Raw genomic sequence first — 15,534 nt, 5'->3', positions numbered from 1 at the left:
CGACGTTTCGGGCATAAGCCCTTTTTCAGGAATCAGGGCTCATGCCCGAAACGTCGATTCTCCTGTTCCTTGGATGCTGCCTGACCTGCTGCGCTTTTCCAGCAACATATTTTAAGCACAGTTCCCATTTTGAACAGTATTTCGTAACTTCAAGAGTGCGTGTTAGTCATGTGGCAACAATTTTTTCTTTAGAAAGGCAAATGTTAACTTTTCTTTTGTTGCAATGGGATGGTGTTTATTGGATTGTAACTGGACTAACCACTCTGTGTCATCCAAATGAGTGTTCACCAATTAATAACAGCAAAGCAACCAGACACGTGATAGACTTGCCAGTCTGCTGAGAGCACAGAGAATATAACGTGCCTGTGTAACTCTGTAAATGTAAGAATTCAAGAGAAAGAGAGACAAAGGGAATCAGGTTGGTTTACCGCTTTTTAAAAAAGAGGGATGAATACGACTGTCCCATTGTAATACCTTTCAGTAAGCAATACCTGAGTGCTTTCAGAATCTACCTGCTGAAGAATAAAATTGGTTAAGCATGTTCATTAACAGCAAGGAATTCTAATAGTAGAGCAGGACACTGTGACACAGGGTGGGCGAGGGCCCTCTGACTCAGGATGGTATAAGAAGGGTGAGGGTCCTGTGACACAGGGTGGTACTGAGTGGATGAGGGCCCTATGACAGTCTAGGTAGGGCCCTGTGACACAGGTTGGGCGAGGGTCATGTCACAGAGGGTGGTACACACACAATTTGTTATTGATGTCACAATATCATAGCAGGAAATGTGAAGATCCTCCTGTTGTCCTTCCATCATGCCCCTGCCTCCTCCACCTTGATCCCTTCTCTCACTTCTTCCAAAATTGCTTTGAATTATTGAATCAGGCCTACATTACCCCCAGTTGATGTTGACCATTGGTCTGTGGTGGACTCATCTGGAAGTATTTGAATTGTCAGAATTCATCTGAGATGAGTAATCTCTTCACCCAGAAACTGGTGATCCTGTACCACAGTAAATAGCTGAGGCCAGAACTTTGCATGTTTTCAAGGAAATAGACATTGGTGTTAGGAGTATAGGGATGAAACTGTATGTGGTGAAAGTGGGAGCAGGGTGCTGAGTTGAGTGATTAGCCATGTTCATATTGAAATGCAGAGTAGGCTGAAAAGACTCAGAGAAAGTGAGGACTGCAGATGCTAGAGAGTCAGACTCAAAAAGTGTGGCGCTGGAAAAGCACAGTGGGTCAGGTGGCATCCGAGGAGCAGGAGAGTTGATGTTTCAGGCATAAGCCCTTCCTCAACCTTCCAAAGGCTGAATGGCCTATTCCTCCTATTTTCTATGTTTCTGTCTCCATCTCCTTTGGGTCAGAAAAAGGTGGTCTACCAGGGGACCTTGTCTGACTGCTATCAAGTGACTCCTTTCTGCAATGTGCATGTCCAGCAAAATCACAAACATTGAGTAGTCTGGCTGGGGTCAACAAGCCAGCATGTCCTTGATGGTAGATGTGTGACGGTTAGAAAGGTATCGGAGCTTCCTACTTTTATGGTATAATTTTGTGAATGAAGGATTCTTCTGACCCAGTGCAAGTGTCCCTTCCTCTGAGCCAGAATGTCTGAGCTCCAATCCCACCTAGCCCAAAGATATGTCACAGCAGGTGATTGAAATTACTACTCTTTGGTTAATATATTCCAGTTGCTAACTAAAATTGATCTGTTGATTGATTGACCATTTACTCTATATGACTGATCTTCCCATGGATTAGGTTCAGAGCCTTTGGGACAACAGTGAACCATGCCCCCCCCACAGATGAGAATCAGGGAGTGATCTTTACTAAATGAAAATCAGTGGTGTGAAACGATAGCCTCTTCACTTGCTGAGATAAAGTGATCAATCTGATACTAGGACCCTCGTCACCTTTTACAGATGCAAAATATAAAGCATTCTATCCTGATGCATAATGGCCTGGTACAGTAACTGCTCTGCCCAGGACCGTAAGGAACTACAGAATGTTGTGTCACATCCCAGACCAGCACAGAAGCCAACCTTCCTTCCACAGACTCCATTTACACTTCTTGTTGCCACAGAACAGCAGCCAACTTCATCGAAGACCCCTCCCATCCCAGTGATGCTCTTCCATCAAATAGGAGATACAGAAGCTTGAACACATCCAACAGGTTCAAGAACAACTTCTTCCATGCTGTTAATAGACTGACAAGTTTATTTGCAAGTACTAGCTTTCAGAGTGCTGCTCCTTCATCTGTTACCTGATGAAGGGGCAGCACTCTGAAAGCTAGTGCTTCCAAGTAAGCCTGTTGGACTGTAACCTGGTGTTGTGTGACTTTTAACTTTGTCCACCCCAGTCCAACACCAGCACCTCAACATCGTGGCTAATAGACTGATGAATGGACTTTCTAACTTCATATAATGTTACAAGTCACATGGCACCACATTATAGTCCAACACGTTTGTTTGAAATGGAGCACTGCTGCTTCACCTGATGAAAGAGCCGCTCTCCAAAAACTTGGGATTTCAAATGGACCTGTTGGACTATAACCTGGTGTCATGTGACTTCTGATCTTGTCCACTCGAGTCCAACACCAGCAACTGCACATCAAATAACATTGATCTTGCTTCATGCACCTCCTGTGCAGTGTGTCCTGTATGCCTGACTCTGTCCAAGCACCCTATGATCGGAGTGCCCTTGCTTACTATGATCTATCTATACTGCTTGCAAACAAAGCTTTACTTAGATACACATGACGACAATAAATCAAATCAAAATCAAATCTCAAAGTGTAGTGATTAAAACCAGGTTGACCTTATTGACTGTGAGGTCATTGATTGGGGTTGTTAACCTGGGCCAATCAGGAAAGCCCTGGCTGACAAATATGGTGCCTTTGAAAAAAATAAATGCAAACAGGAGGAAAAAAAGAATATGAACAGGAGAATTGCTTGTCATTGGTTCATTGGCCGCATGGGTTTCTTTCCTGGTGATGCAATGTTAATAAAGTCTAACCAGGAGATTTAGAGTCTCCTCAGTGTAGAGCACTGCCTGTGAGCTGGCTGTTGCTACAGTCAGTGTGTTTAAAAGAAAAATATGGTTGCTTTCAGCAGGACCCCTTCTCTCCCTGACTGGTTGGAGCATTCGTCAAATTGTAGCAAGGCAAGTTCACCACAAAACCGGTCTAACTTCCATCATAAATATGGCAATGCTGTCCTCTTGGGAGGACTAACATGCTGTGTCATCGTTCGGAGTTATGTTTCAATATAGACCAGCAAAACATGGAACTTTTCTCCCGTTGGCAAGATCACCCCTCAAAAACGGAGAGAGGATCAAATGGATGGACCAAGTGTGCGCAAAATAGGAGTACAGAGTCTGAATTGCATATTAGTCTCAAGGCTCCTGCCTTCTGCAAAGACTACGTATGGAAACTGGATTTCATAGTTAATTACTAAATAATAGAAATTTGAAAAAATTTCTAACCAGGAGATGATGATCTCCTCAGTTCAGGCGACTGACTCCAAGCTGGCTGGCTACAGGCAGTGTACTGTGCAAAAATAAATGAAGGGTGACTTGGTGACGAGATACCAGCCTCTATGCAGTTATTTCACAAATCTTGGTCTGTAGAGTGGATGCTGCTCTATAATGTGTAGCATTGTTTGTGTCCGTACAGAAGTGTATAAAATTTTTGTACTGAGGTCCCAGTGGAGGAGATTGGATGCGCAGAGGCTTGTCCAGAGTCTGTTTGGCAAGGGCCATGCTCCCTGTGGTAATTCAAAGCCTGCCATTTGACAGAGTATTTGTCGTGAGGTACTTGCTGGTGACTGCCAATGCTGGACTGTTGGGGTTGCATTTTTTTTTTAAATGAGACATTAAATGAAGGCACTGCCCTGGATGTTTAACCACTATTTCAATGAAGAAACAGAATTCTGTCAAGTATCCAGGCCAACATGTATCCCTCATAAGCACCACCTTGAGGGCAACTAGGGATGAGTGCTAAATCAGTTCCACTTGTTCCTTCTACCCTTCTGCAGCGTAACGAAACACAATTTTCCACCCCCTTCCAGTTCTAAAGTGTGATACCAGACTCAAAACATTAACTCTGTTTCTCACTCCGCAGGTGTTGTCAGATTTGCTGAGTGTCTCCCAGGACGTTTTATTATATACAAAATTAAAAACAATGCTGGCCAGACCAGCAAGACCCACATTTCCTCAACAAGTAAAACAAAGCTAAAAGTCATGATTTTGCCATTTATCAGATTTCTGGTTATGTGAATTTGCAAAGTACCCTCTATGGTTTTGGTGGGGTCCGGGGGTGGGGGAAGGCAGTGATGGTGGGATTTGTTTAAACGCACAACCTGGTTACATTGCGTTGCACAGCTGCATGCATGCAGTAACTTAAAGGGGCTGTCTTTGGGTGGGCACACAGTTTCAAGTGAGCGCTGGTGGCTATATCTAACTAAGTTACTTAAATGAATGCAAAGCGCTGGAACATCCTGAGGTTTTGTAAAATGCTGTATAATGCAAGTCTGTTTTTCTTTAGACTGTAATGGAATGCAGGACTTTGAATGGTTAAGTTGCTTCTTGTTTGTGATTCATGATTATATCATGTTTTGTTGTTGCGTAATTCCTGTGTGCAATAGGGGACATCAAGGCACATCATCTGTCAACATTTTGCAAACGTTTATGCAAAGCTCCTTTAAGGAGAATCTGTGTTGCACTAAGACATGGGAAGTTGTGCAATTCTTTTGTGATTTTCACAAGTCAGCAGAACTGTGTGGTGGGAAAGTCTCTTATTTTCTTCTGCTGTTTATTCAACTGAACTCTGTTCTAATTACTGGATTGGTCTTTCTGTTCCAGCCTGATGTGTCTCAGTTTGGGTTTTACCTGTGACTTATAGGAATGAGTCTGAAGCAAGTACAGTGGTGAAAGAAACATTTAGCACATTCCTCTGTTGCCTCTAACTCCAATCCCCACAAAACTATTTGTTTCTCCCTGGTTTTCTTCCCTATTCAGCAGAGAGTACAGACTCTTTTAGCATTTGGGACATCAAACCATGTTACTCCACTGTGGTGATGGAATACTACAGAGTTAGGGAAGATGGAGGAGAGACCAGCAGTTCAGACATTAAATCAAGACCCTGTCTTCCCATTCAGGGGGATGTAAAAGTTTCCTGGGCCCTGTTTGAAAAGAGTTCTCCCCTCACAGCGAAGGTCCTGGAATTTATTCCCTTGGCTAATGGTCTAAGAGTGGATTAGTGGTGCTGGAAGAGCACAGCAGTTCAGGCAGCATCCAACGAGCAGCGAAATCGACGTTTCGGGCAAAAGTTACCTTAATGGTTTAAGAGCTTCATCCCTAACAGCATTGTTGGTTTACCTACACCTGCTGTGGTTCAAGAAAGCAGCTCAACACCACCTTCCCAAGGGGCAACAAATGCTGCAGTATCCAGTGAATGAATGAATAATAAAACTAAAACAAGTAAGCTGGTCATTGTTACATTGAAGCTTGTTTTAGAGAGCTTGCTGTGTGCAAATTGACTGTGAGTTACTTGTATTAAATATTTATTAAATACTAAAACACAAAGTACATAATTGGTTGCAAAATACTTTGGAATATCTGAGGGTCATGAAAGGCACAACATAAATGGAAGCCGTTCTTTAAAAGGGATATGGTTACTTTGTTGGTTGCATATAAAAGATGCTGTGTAATCTGGTCAGTCTGAAGCAGCCACCTGTATTTAGGGTTGTTCTTTTTCCCAGAATTGAGGCTTGAGGCTGAAGTGCAGTTCAAGGTTAAGATTGTAAACAGTCGGTTTCTTTGTTTCTGAAGGCTTCACAATGGATGACTTTGTGCAAGCATTTTAAAAGCATTTTACTCGTATTACTTATATATTTAATTGTAAAATAACGTGAACAAAACATTCCCCTTTTGAGCGGCTCCAGGCTTTATACAAAATCTGAGATGAAGTGTTCCATCTGATAGCTGTATATTGAGCAGGCGTACCTGACCAATTGTTACTTAATTATGGATTGCAGATGCCATGGTTAGGGGTGTTTGTGTGGGTGAATGGAAAGTACACAAGCTGCCCATTTCTCCACCTGTCCAAGGTGTGGAGTTTGGTCTTTCTCCTTCCTTCATGCACCATAATGCTATACTGGGCTGAGAAATCATATCAAAACTTATGCCTACAAATCTTGAGGTTGATGTTCTGAAAGAATGATCCAGTGCTGAAGGAGACCATTCAGCCTATTGTGCTTGTGCTGAATCTTTGTTCCAGCCAAATCTCCTGCTCTCCCTTTGTAGCGATGTACATATTTGCCCCTTCAAGTGGTTATCCAGTTTTCAATATTGCTGTTGACACCCCAACTCGGCAGTGTATTCCAGCTTACAACTCCATTTTACTTTAAAGAAAAAGTATTCTTGAGTTGTCTGTGGTTATTTTGTCAATCATTTTAAAGCCGTGCCTTCTGGCTGCCTGTCATCTGGCACTCGCTATGTATTCTTTGAAAGCCCTTTATGATCTTGAACAATTATATCATAAGACCTTAAAATATCAAGAGCAATATTAACCCATTTGGTCCAACAAGTCTGCTCCTCTATTTTATCACAGCTGCTTTATTTCTCAACCCCTTTCTCCTGCCTTTCCCCAATAACCATTAATCCTCTTAAAAATCAAGAAACTGCCTATTTCTATCTTAAGACTTGGCTTTCATTGAAATCACCTCTTAAACTTTTTCATCTTGTATTGCTAAGTTCTTCCAGCCTGTTCCGGCCCCTTGATAAATACTTTATATTTCTTGTTGGATATAAAAATGAGAATTTTGAAAATCTCTCGGCATTCTAGCATCTAAACTCTCAGCAGTTTTGTCTGAAATTCCACCTCTGCACATTTTAACAGCAGAATTAATCGTTTAAAATTACTAGGTTAAAGTTACAAGAGGAATTTGGGGCAAAAACTTGGACTCCAGCAGTCTATGGCCTAACTTCAGGGTCAATGTTTTTTGTTGGCATGCAAGTAATTTTGGATTTATCACTTGTGGAGTCAGTTTCCAAAACATAGGAGGAACAATTGATCACTGTCTGATTTTAGTTTTAATCAGTGTTGGAGGAAATTGATACACTGTAGGTGCAATGGGCAGAATGTTCTCCTTGTATATTACTTCATCTGTGTTTCTAATATTACTGCTGGTTATCAGTGCTGGATTATTATGTTGTGAATCTGAAATGATTAATAATTCCTACCCCCTTCAGTTTCGACATTTTTGCAGTTTATGGTGACAATGCATGAAGACACATCTGACCTTCATTCACCGTCTTTCCCAAACAGTCTGTCAGAAAGGAGAAACTCAACAGGTCCAATAGTGATCTGGATTTGCTGCTTATTCACAGCACTAGAGTGTATGACACTGAACTTAGGGTTTCAGGATTTGTTGGAGATTTCCTTTATAATCAGTGCTTATGAGAAAGAAAATGACAAATCATTCACCTGCAAACAGTATTGCTTTTAGATTTTGGCACATAACTCTGCTCTTACTTTCTTACAACCAATTAAACTCCATTTATTCTGCTTTAATCTTATCACTGCTATGACTGAAGTTATTTTCTTCCAGTCTTTTCATCTGTGTGATGAGAATTGATCAACCCATGATAGACTGCTAGTCGAACGAATATTGTTCTACACATACATATCTTAGAGGGTGAAGTGGAAACAAAGCAATTAATCGCATCATTAATTATTTACTGTCTGCAAAACACTTCGGAGCTTGTTGAAGTGGTTAGAGGTGCTATTTAAATGCAGGTTGTTTTCTTGGATTGCTTTAGGCCACCTGACTATGAGCTGTATTCTGCGTAGAATATGAAAGCAATGACTCATGGCTGCAATTAGGGTATGGATAAGTCATTCAGAGGATCCAGCTCCCTCTGTTCTCAATCTGTCTCGAGAGATCAGCCTTATCTAGAGGACTAGAGTTTAATTCTTGTTTCAGGAGAGATTGTACATGAGGCATACAATCATCAGGCGCTAGTGTTATTTTTAAGGGAGAAATGGAGGGAAGCTGATAGTAGTACAACTAGAGTCAAGTTTCAGAAAAGCTGGTGTTGAAGCTGTACAGAACTTTGGTGAAGTCAGAGCTGGAGTAATTGTGTGTAGTTCTGGTCACCGCACAATGGGAAGGATGTGATTGTACTGGAGGGGCTGCAGAGGAGATTTGCCAGGACGTTGTCCGGGATGGAGCGGTTTATCTATGCAGAGAGGCTGGATAGGCTGACGTTGTCATTTTTGGAGCAGAGAAAGTTGAGTGGGATGCAACCTGATTGAGATGTGTATGAATATGAAGGGCACAGACAGGGTGGATAGAAAGTAGCTACTCCTTTTAGTTGAAGGAGAAAGTGAGGACTGCAGATGCTGGAGGTCAGAGCTGAAAATGTGTTGCTGGAAAAGCGCAGCAGGTCAAGCAGCTCATGCCCGAAACATCGATTCTCCTGCTCCTTGGATGCTGCCTGACCTGCTGCGCTTTTCCAGCAACACCTTTTCAGCTCTTTTAGTTGAAGGGTCAATAACAGGAGGCATGATTTTAAGCTAAAAGATAGGAGAGGGAATTTGAGGAAAAAACGTTTTGTCTACCTGGGCGGCCTGAATGAGTTGGATCAAAGGGTCTGTTTCCGTGCTGTACATCTCTATGACTCTATGTCTAGAGGTTGGTGGAAATCTGATATGGTTGCATGGGAGGGCAATGGAAGCGGGAAACCTCACAATAATTTGAAGTACTGGATGAACACTTGAAATGTCTTAGTATTCAAGGCTATGGGTCAAGTGCTGCAAAGTGAAACTATGTAGATTTAGAGTAATTGAGAAAACTCAATGGGCTGAAGGGCCTTTTCAGTACTGTATGACTCAAAGAGGTTGAAATGCAGTTAATGGTCATCATATAAATGGTTCCTGTTCAAAATGTATCTATGCTATCTGAGATATGCATTACAGATATTTTCTAATCAACCTGTTCAGAAATGTTATTACACAACTCCAAAGCAAGATGGGACTTGAACATGGGTTAGCTGGCTCAGAAGTATGGACACTACCATTGTATGATAAGAGTGCCTGATACATGCATTATATTAAAACATCTTCACTTAGATACATGTGTGTAGCATGTATGTCATTTGAATCTCTGATCATGTATATGTTATGCAGTAGAATCTTACAAATTACATTTGGTGTAAATAAGTTTACCTTATTTAGAAAAAATAGTCATTCTGCATTTTACTGGACCCTATAATTTAGTACTGATGATTCAGTGCGGAACTTGTGTTTATTGAGCACATGATGCACTCTAGGTTTTCATCACTGCAACACCCACATTGGCCAAGAGTTGGATAGCATTATTTGCTTAAAATTTTTTTTGATGGTATCTGTAATTTTCTCTCGTCTCCTCCCCCCTCTCCCTCAATTCTCTCTTTATTTTCTGTAGCATTCCCACAGAAAACTGCACTATCAGCCAGCCAAATGTTGAGGAGATTACGAGAGAGCTATCGCCTGGGGCTTGCTGTGCAGATTACAAATGGGAAGACGAGAAAATCTGTCATTTTGAAGTAATAAAACCAGAAAGGTGTTGTCATCGGCTGGAGGAGGTTTTTGGGTGGGTCAGTCTCCTGCAAGAAGTTACGCTATTGCTCCATTAGATCAGCAAGTGAAAGAATAACAAGGGAAGTCTTGCATTTCTATAGTGCTTTTCACAACCCAGATCATAAGCTCATCAATCCAAAAATACATATATTGGCTGTGTAGACGCTGTTGTTATATAGTAAATGCAAAGCCAATTCAGCACAGAGAGTTCCCACACACAAACAAGATCAGAACACAGGAACTGGAGAAAATCAGTTCGCCCCATGAGACTGTTCCAATGCCATTCAATGAGATCATGGCTGATCTGTGACCTAACTCCATAAACGCACTTCTGCGCAAATACCCTTGATACCTTTTTAGTTAACAAAAATCCATGCAATTTCACTTTGGAAGTTAACAATAGATCTAGCATTAGTGATCTTAGTAGAGGAATAGGCATTATATAGGTCACCAAGGAAAATGCTGGATCTTTCAAATAATGCAACGAGAGGAAAGGCTTTCTGATGCTAACCCTCCTCTTTTTTTTGTTTTAAATATGGAGACTACAAGATGATGAAATTAAAGATATCAAAAGAGGATCAACACTGTTGTCTAAGCAAGTTGAAAATTAAGTTAGCGTGGGCTGAGATTGAAAGCTACATTTGGTGAGGTGGAAAATTATGGGGGTGAGTACCCTCACCTCTGCCTCTCATCTCTCCCTCCCCACCCTCTCCTACATCTCTCCCTCCCCACCCTCTCCTACATCTCTCCCTCCCCACCCTCTCCTACATCTCTCCCTCCCCACCCCCTCCTACATCTCTCCCTCCCCACCCTCTCCTACATCTCTCCCTCCCCACCCCCTCCTACATCTCTCCCTCCCCACCCTCTCCTACATCTCTCCCTCCCCACCCTCTCCTACATCTCTCCCTCCCCACCCTCTCCTACATCTCTCCCTCCCCACCCTCTCCTACATCTCTCCCTCCCCACCCCCTCCTACATCTCTCCCTCCCCACCCTCTCCTACATCTCTCCCTCCCCACCCTCTCCTACATCTCTCCCTCCCCACCCCCTCCTACATCTCTCCCTCCCCACCCTCTCCTACATCTCTCCCTCCCCACCCTCTCCTACATCTCTCCCTCCCCACCCTCTCCTACATCTCTCCCTCCCCACCCTCTCCTACATCTCTCCCTCCCCACCCCCTCCTACATCTCTCCCTCCCCACCCCCTCCTACATCTCTCTCCATCACCTCCCCATCCCACATCTCTCTCCCTCACCTCCCCATCCCACATCTCTCCCTCACCTCCCCCATCTCCCTCACCTCCCCCTCCCACATCTCTCCCTCACCTCCCCCATCTCCCTCACCTCCCCCTCCCACATGTCTCCCTCATCTCTGCCTCTTACCTCTCCCTCACCTTCCCCCTCCCACATCTCTCCCTCACCTCCCCCATCTCCCTCACCTCCCCCTCCCACATGTCTCCCTCATCTCTGCCTCTTATCTCTCCCTCACCTTCCCCCTCCCACATCTCTCCCTCACTTCCCCCTCCCACATCTCTCCCTCACCTCCCCCTCCCACATCTCTCTCTCTCTCACCTCCTCCTCCCACATCTCTCTCTCACCTCTTCCTCCCACATCTCTCTCTCACCACCTCCTCCCACATCTCTCTCTCTCACCTCCTTCCTCCCACATCTCTTCCTCACCTCCCCCTCCCACATCTCTCTCCCTCACCTCCTCCCTCCCACATCTCTCTCCCTCACCTCTCCCTCCCTCACCTCCCCCTCCCACATGTCTCCCTTCCTCATATCCCTTCCTCACCCCCCCACATCTCTCTCCCTCACCTCCCCCCTCCCACATCTCTCTCCCTCACCTCCCCCTCCTCACCTCCCCCTCCCACATGTCTCCCTTCCTCATCTCCCTTCCTCACCCCCCCACATCTTTCTCCCTCACCTCCCCCTCCTATATCTCTCTCGCACCTTCCCCTTCCATATCTGTCCCTCACTTCCCCCTCCCACATCTCTCTCTGCAAAGGGACATAAGTAGTATAGGTGAGTGGTCAAAGGTCTGACAAATGGAATGTAATGTGAAGTCATCCATTTCTGTAGGAATAATTGTAAATAGGACTATTACTTGAATGGTAAAAAATTGTAACATGCTGCTGTGCAGAGGGACCTGGTTGTCCTTGTGCATGAATCACAGAAGGTCGGTCTGCAGGTACAACAGGTAATTACGAGGGCAAATGGAATTTTGTCCTTCATTGCTAAAGGGATTGAGTTTAAAAGCAGAGAGGTTATGTTGCAGCTGTACAGGGCGCTGGTGAGGTCACATCTAGAGTACTGTGTGTAGGTTTGGTCTCCTTACCTGAGAAAGGATGGACTGGCACTAGAGGGGGTGCAGAGGAGGTTCACGAGGTTGGTTCCAGAGTTGAGGGGGTTGGCGTATGAGGAGAGACTGAGATTATATTCATTGGAATTCAGAAGAATGAGGGAGAAATTTTATAGAAACATATAAAATTATGAAGGGAATGGATCAGATAGAAGTAGAGAGTTGTTTCCACTGGTGGGTTAAACTAGGACAAGAGGGCACAGCCTCAAAATTAAGGGGAGCAGATTTAAGACTGAGCTGAGGAGGAACTTATTCACCAGAATACGTGGAATTCCCTGCCCAGTGAAGTAGTTGAGGCTTCCTCAATAAACATATTTAAAGCTGGGATAGATAATTTTTTTTGAACAGTAAAGGAATTAAGGGTTTTGGTGAGAGGGTGGGTAAGTGGAGCTGAGTCCATGAGAAGATTAGCCATGATCTTATTGAATGGTGGAGCAGGCTCGAGGGGCCAGACGGCCTACTCCTACTCCTCGTTCTTAGGTTCTTATGTTTGTCCCTTCCTCCAGTCTCTCCCTTCTTTCACAATCCTTCCCTCGTTATCTTCCTTCTGGGAAAGGTTGTCCTTGTCAACCTTGCCCATGGTTAATGCATCCCAACTTTCTTTTTCTGTTAAAGGATCCTTGCACCCCAACACTGAAAATGGAACCCACCTAGTAACATGAAAACTGTATCAACTGAGATCTCATGTGCACTTACAGAAACTGCAGAAATATCTGGTAGTGAGATGTGAAGCAAGGGAGTGGGCATAAAATTTAAATATCTGTCTAAAATTCTTCGAGATTTCCTGCAAAAAGGTCTTGTGGTACCAGTGGGTATTGTCCCTATCTCTGAGCCAGGACCTCCAGGTTCAAGTCCTCACAACAACCTCCCCATGTTAAAAGATGCTGCATATAGGTATTTGCCATGAACTGTACCTGGTGCCAAGTGTCCTCTTCACTTCAAGGGAGTAGAAGTAAAGGTTAAGTTGCCCTAGTCCTAGAGGACCACAGAGCTGCACTCTGAGAGAGAAAGAGAAAGACAAATGCTGATGAATTTAATGTGAGCGTCGCCATACCTCAAGTGAGGGGAGAGATTGTGAAGGAGAGTGGAGTCATAGAGATGTACAGCATGGAAACAGACCCTTCGGTCCAACCCGTCCATGCCGACCAGATATCCCAACCAAATCTAGTCCCACATGCCAGCATCCGGCCCATATCCCTCCAAACCCTTCCTATTCATATACCTATCCAAATGCCTCTTAAATGTTGCAATTGTACCAGCCTCCACCACTTCCTCTGGCAGCTCATTCTATATCCATACCACCCTCTGTGAAAAGCTGCCCAGTAGGTCTCTTTTATATCTTTCCCCTCTCACCCTAAACCTATGCCCGCTAGTTCTGGACCCTAGGAAAAACGCTTTGTCCATTTACCCTATCCAAGCCCCTCATAATTTTGTAAATCTCTATAAGGTCACCCCTCAGCCTCCGACGCTCCAGGGAAAACTGCCCCAGCCTGTTCAGCCTCTCCCTGTAGCTCCGATCCTCCAACCCTGGCAACATCCTGGTAAATCTTTTCTGAACCCTTTCAAGTTTCACAACATATTTCCGATAGGAAGGAGACCAGAATTACATGCAATATTCCAACAGTGGCCTAACCAATATCCTGTACAGCCGCAACATGACCTCCCAACTTCTGTACTCAATACTCTGATCAATAAAGGAAAGCATCCCAAATGCCGCCTTCACTATCCTATCTACCTGTGACTCCACTTTCAAGGAGCTATGAATCTCTACTCCAAGGTGTCTTTGTTCAGCAACACGCCCTAGGACCTTACCATTAAGTGTATACGTCCTGCTATGATTTGCTTTCCCAAAATGCAGCACCTCGCATTTATTTGAATTAAACTCCATCTGCCACTTCTCAGCCCATTAGCCCATCTGATCAAGATCCTGTTGGTAATCTGAGGTAACCCTCTTCGCTGTCCATTACACCTCCAAATTTGGTGTCATCTGCAAACTCACTAACTGTACCTCTAGAATCGGAGATAATTGACCCCCTCCCGTTGGCTGGATGGCTGGTTTGTGTTGCAGAACAATGCCAGTAATGTGAGTTGTATTCCTACACTGGCTGAAGTTACTGTGAAGCACTCTCCTTCTCAACCTCTCCCTGTCACTTGAGGCATGGTGGCCATCTGGTTAAACCACACCAGTCAAGGAATGAAAGTGAAAGTCAAAGATGGCAGCTTGAATAGACAGAAATGGTGTGATATCAGGAGAACTGTTCTTCTCCGAGTCCCCACCCACACTGCTTGAGCAGAGGGGCTGGTGCTGTTCAGCTGAAGTTGATTAACTGTGGCCGCATCCCCTGGCAGGCTCCCAGTCCTCACTGACCTGGCCTTATGACTTTAATTAGGAGCGTATGTAGGCAAATGGAAAAGTGGAAGTGCATTCGATTCTGTGGCAGATGTATTAAAGGAAACCAGGGTTTCAGGAACTCCATCAGTTCACCTATTTGCCAGAGTAAACTCTTTTCCGTTCCATTCTGTGATTTTAGTCTGGTCAGTCTCAGTAACAAGATAAGACTCTCCTGAGGGACACAATCTGACTGCACCGCCTGCAGGAAAACTCAGGGTTCACTGTGAGCACTGTAATCTGCTCAGTATCTGGTAAGCTTTAAATTTTAGTAAGGCTCGAATCTTTGCTTAAGTGAAAGCTCCTGTGTGACAATACTGTGCTGCCAGGCCACACAGTGTCTGAGCACAGCTTTTGCTGCTAGGACCAACCTATATCACCACTGTATATTACAGCGTGTTTCATCCTTGCTACTGGTGCTTGCTCACTGGTACATGGGGAACACTGCATTGTCTGAGGGTTGTGTATTTCAGGTGAAATATTAAAAGGTTTGCTCTCATGCATATCAAAGGTCTGACGACCACTATTTTGAAGACGATCAGGTGAGTTCTAATCCACTTGAACTAGGCATTATTAATCCCTCAATGCCACTAGGACAGATTATCTGATTATTATGATATTACTGTTTGTGGAAACTTACTGTACATGAATTGGCTGCCTCGTTACAATTGCATCTCCAGATTATTTGCTGCAAAATGTAATAAGAAGTCCTGAAGCCATGAACAGAAATGCAGGCCTGTTTTCTTCCTTCAACATTCAACAGCAGTTTCCAAAAAATGTCCACAAATATCTGTATGTCTGACAAAATAAGATAATTAAACAACCAGAGAGCTTCCAAACAATATTTAAACATGAATGATGCTACTGCTGTGTGTCGATCTCCCATCTTCTTATCACCTCAGACTTGACCTACTCCCAATCTGTGTTGTCAGCAGGACTGTCTGATGGAACAGGGGTTGAGTCATGGCTATTGTTGAACCTCAAAATGACCTCATCTGAATGAAACTGGGAGCGGAAAATAGATTATTCTAACGGAAAGGTTGGTTTTTTAGTCAGTTTTCTTTTGTTGTTTTTGGAGGTAGTTAGATGATTAAGGAATGTTTTTCTGGGTGGTCGTGGAATGTTATATTTAGCATGTAAACCATCCATCAAATGGTTGCAGTTTTGAT

At 43.8% G+C, this 15,534-nt stretch overlaps 1 protein-coding gene across 3 annotated transcripts in view; it reads left to right on the top strand.

Annotated features, from left to right (window-relative positions):
• notch3 (notch receptor 3) overlaps positions 1 to 15,534 on the top strand; it is a 244,330-nt gene that overhangs the window by 97,165 nt on the left and 131,631 nt on the right. The window lies entirely within an intron of this gene.

Source organism: Chiloscyllium punctatum, chromosome 46 (assembly GCF_047496795.1).
Source record: "Chiloscyllium punctatum isolate Juve2018m chromosome 46, sChiPun1.3, whole genome shotgun sequence".
Taxonomy (NCBI): domain Eukaryota; kingdom Metazoa; phylum Chordata; class Chondrichthyes; order Orectolobiformes; family Hemiscylliidae; genus Chiloscyllium; species Chiloscyllium punctatum.
The sequence above is the reverse complement of the archived record's forward strand: the minus strand, read 5'-3'. Positions and strand labels throughout refer to the sequence as shown.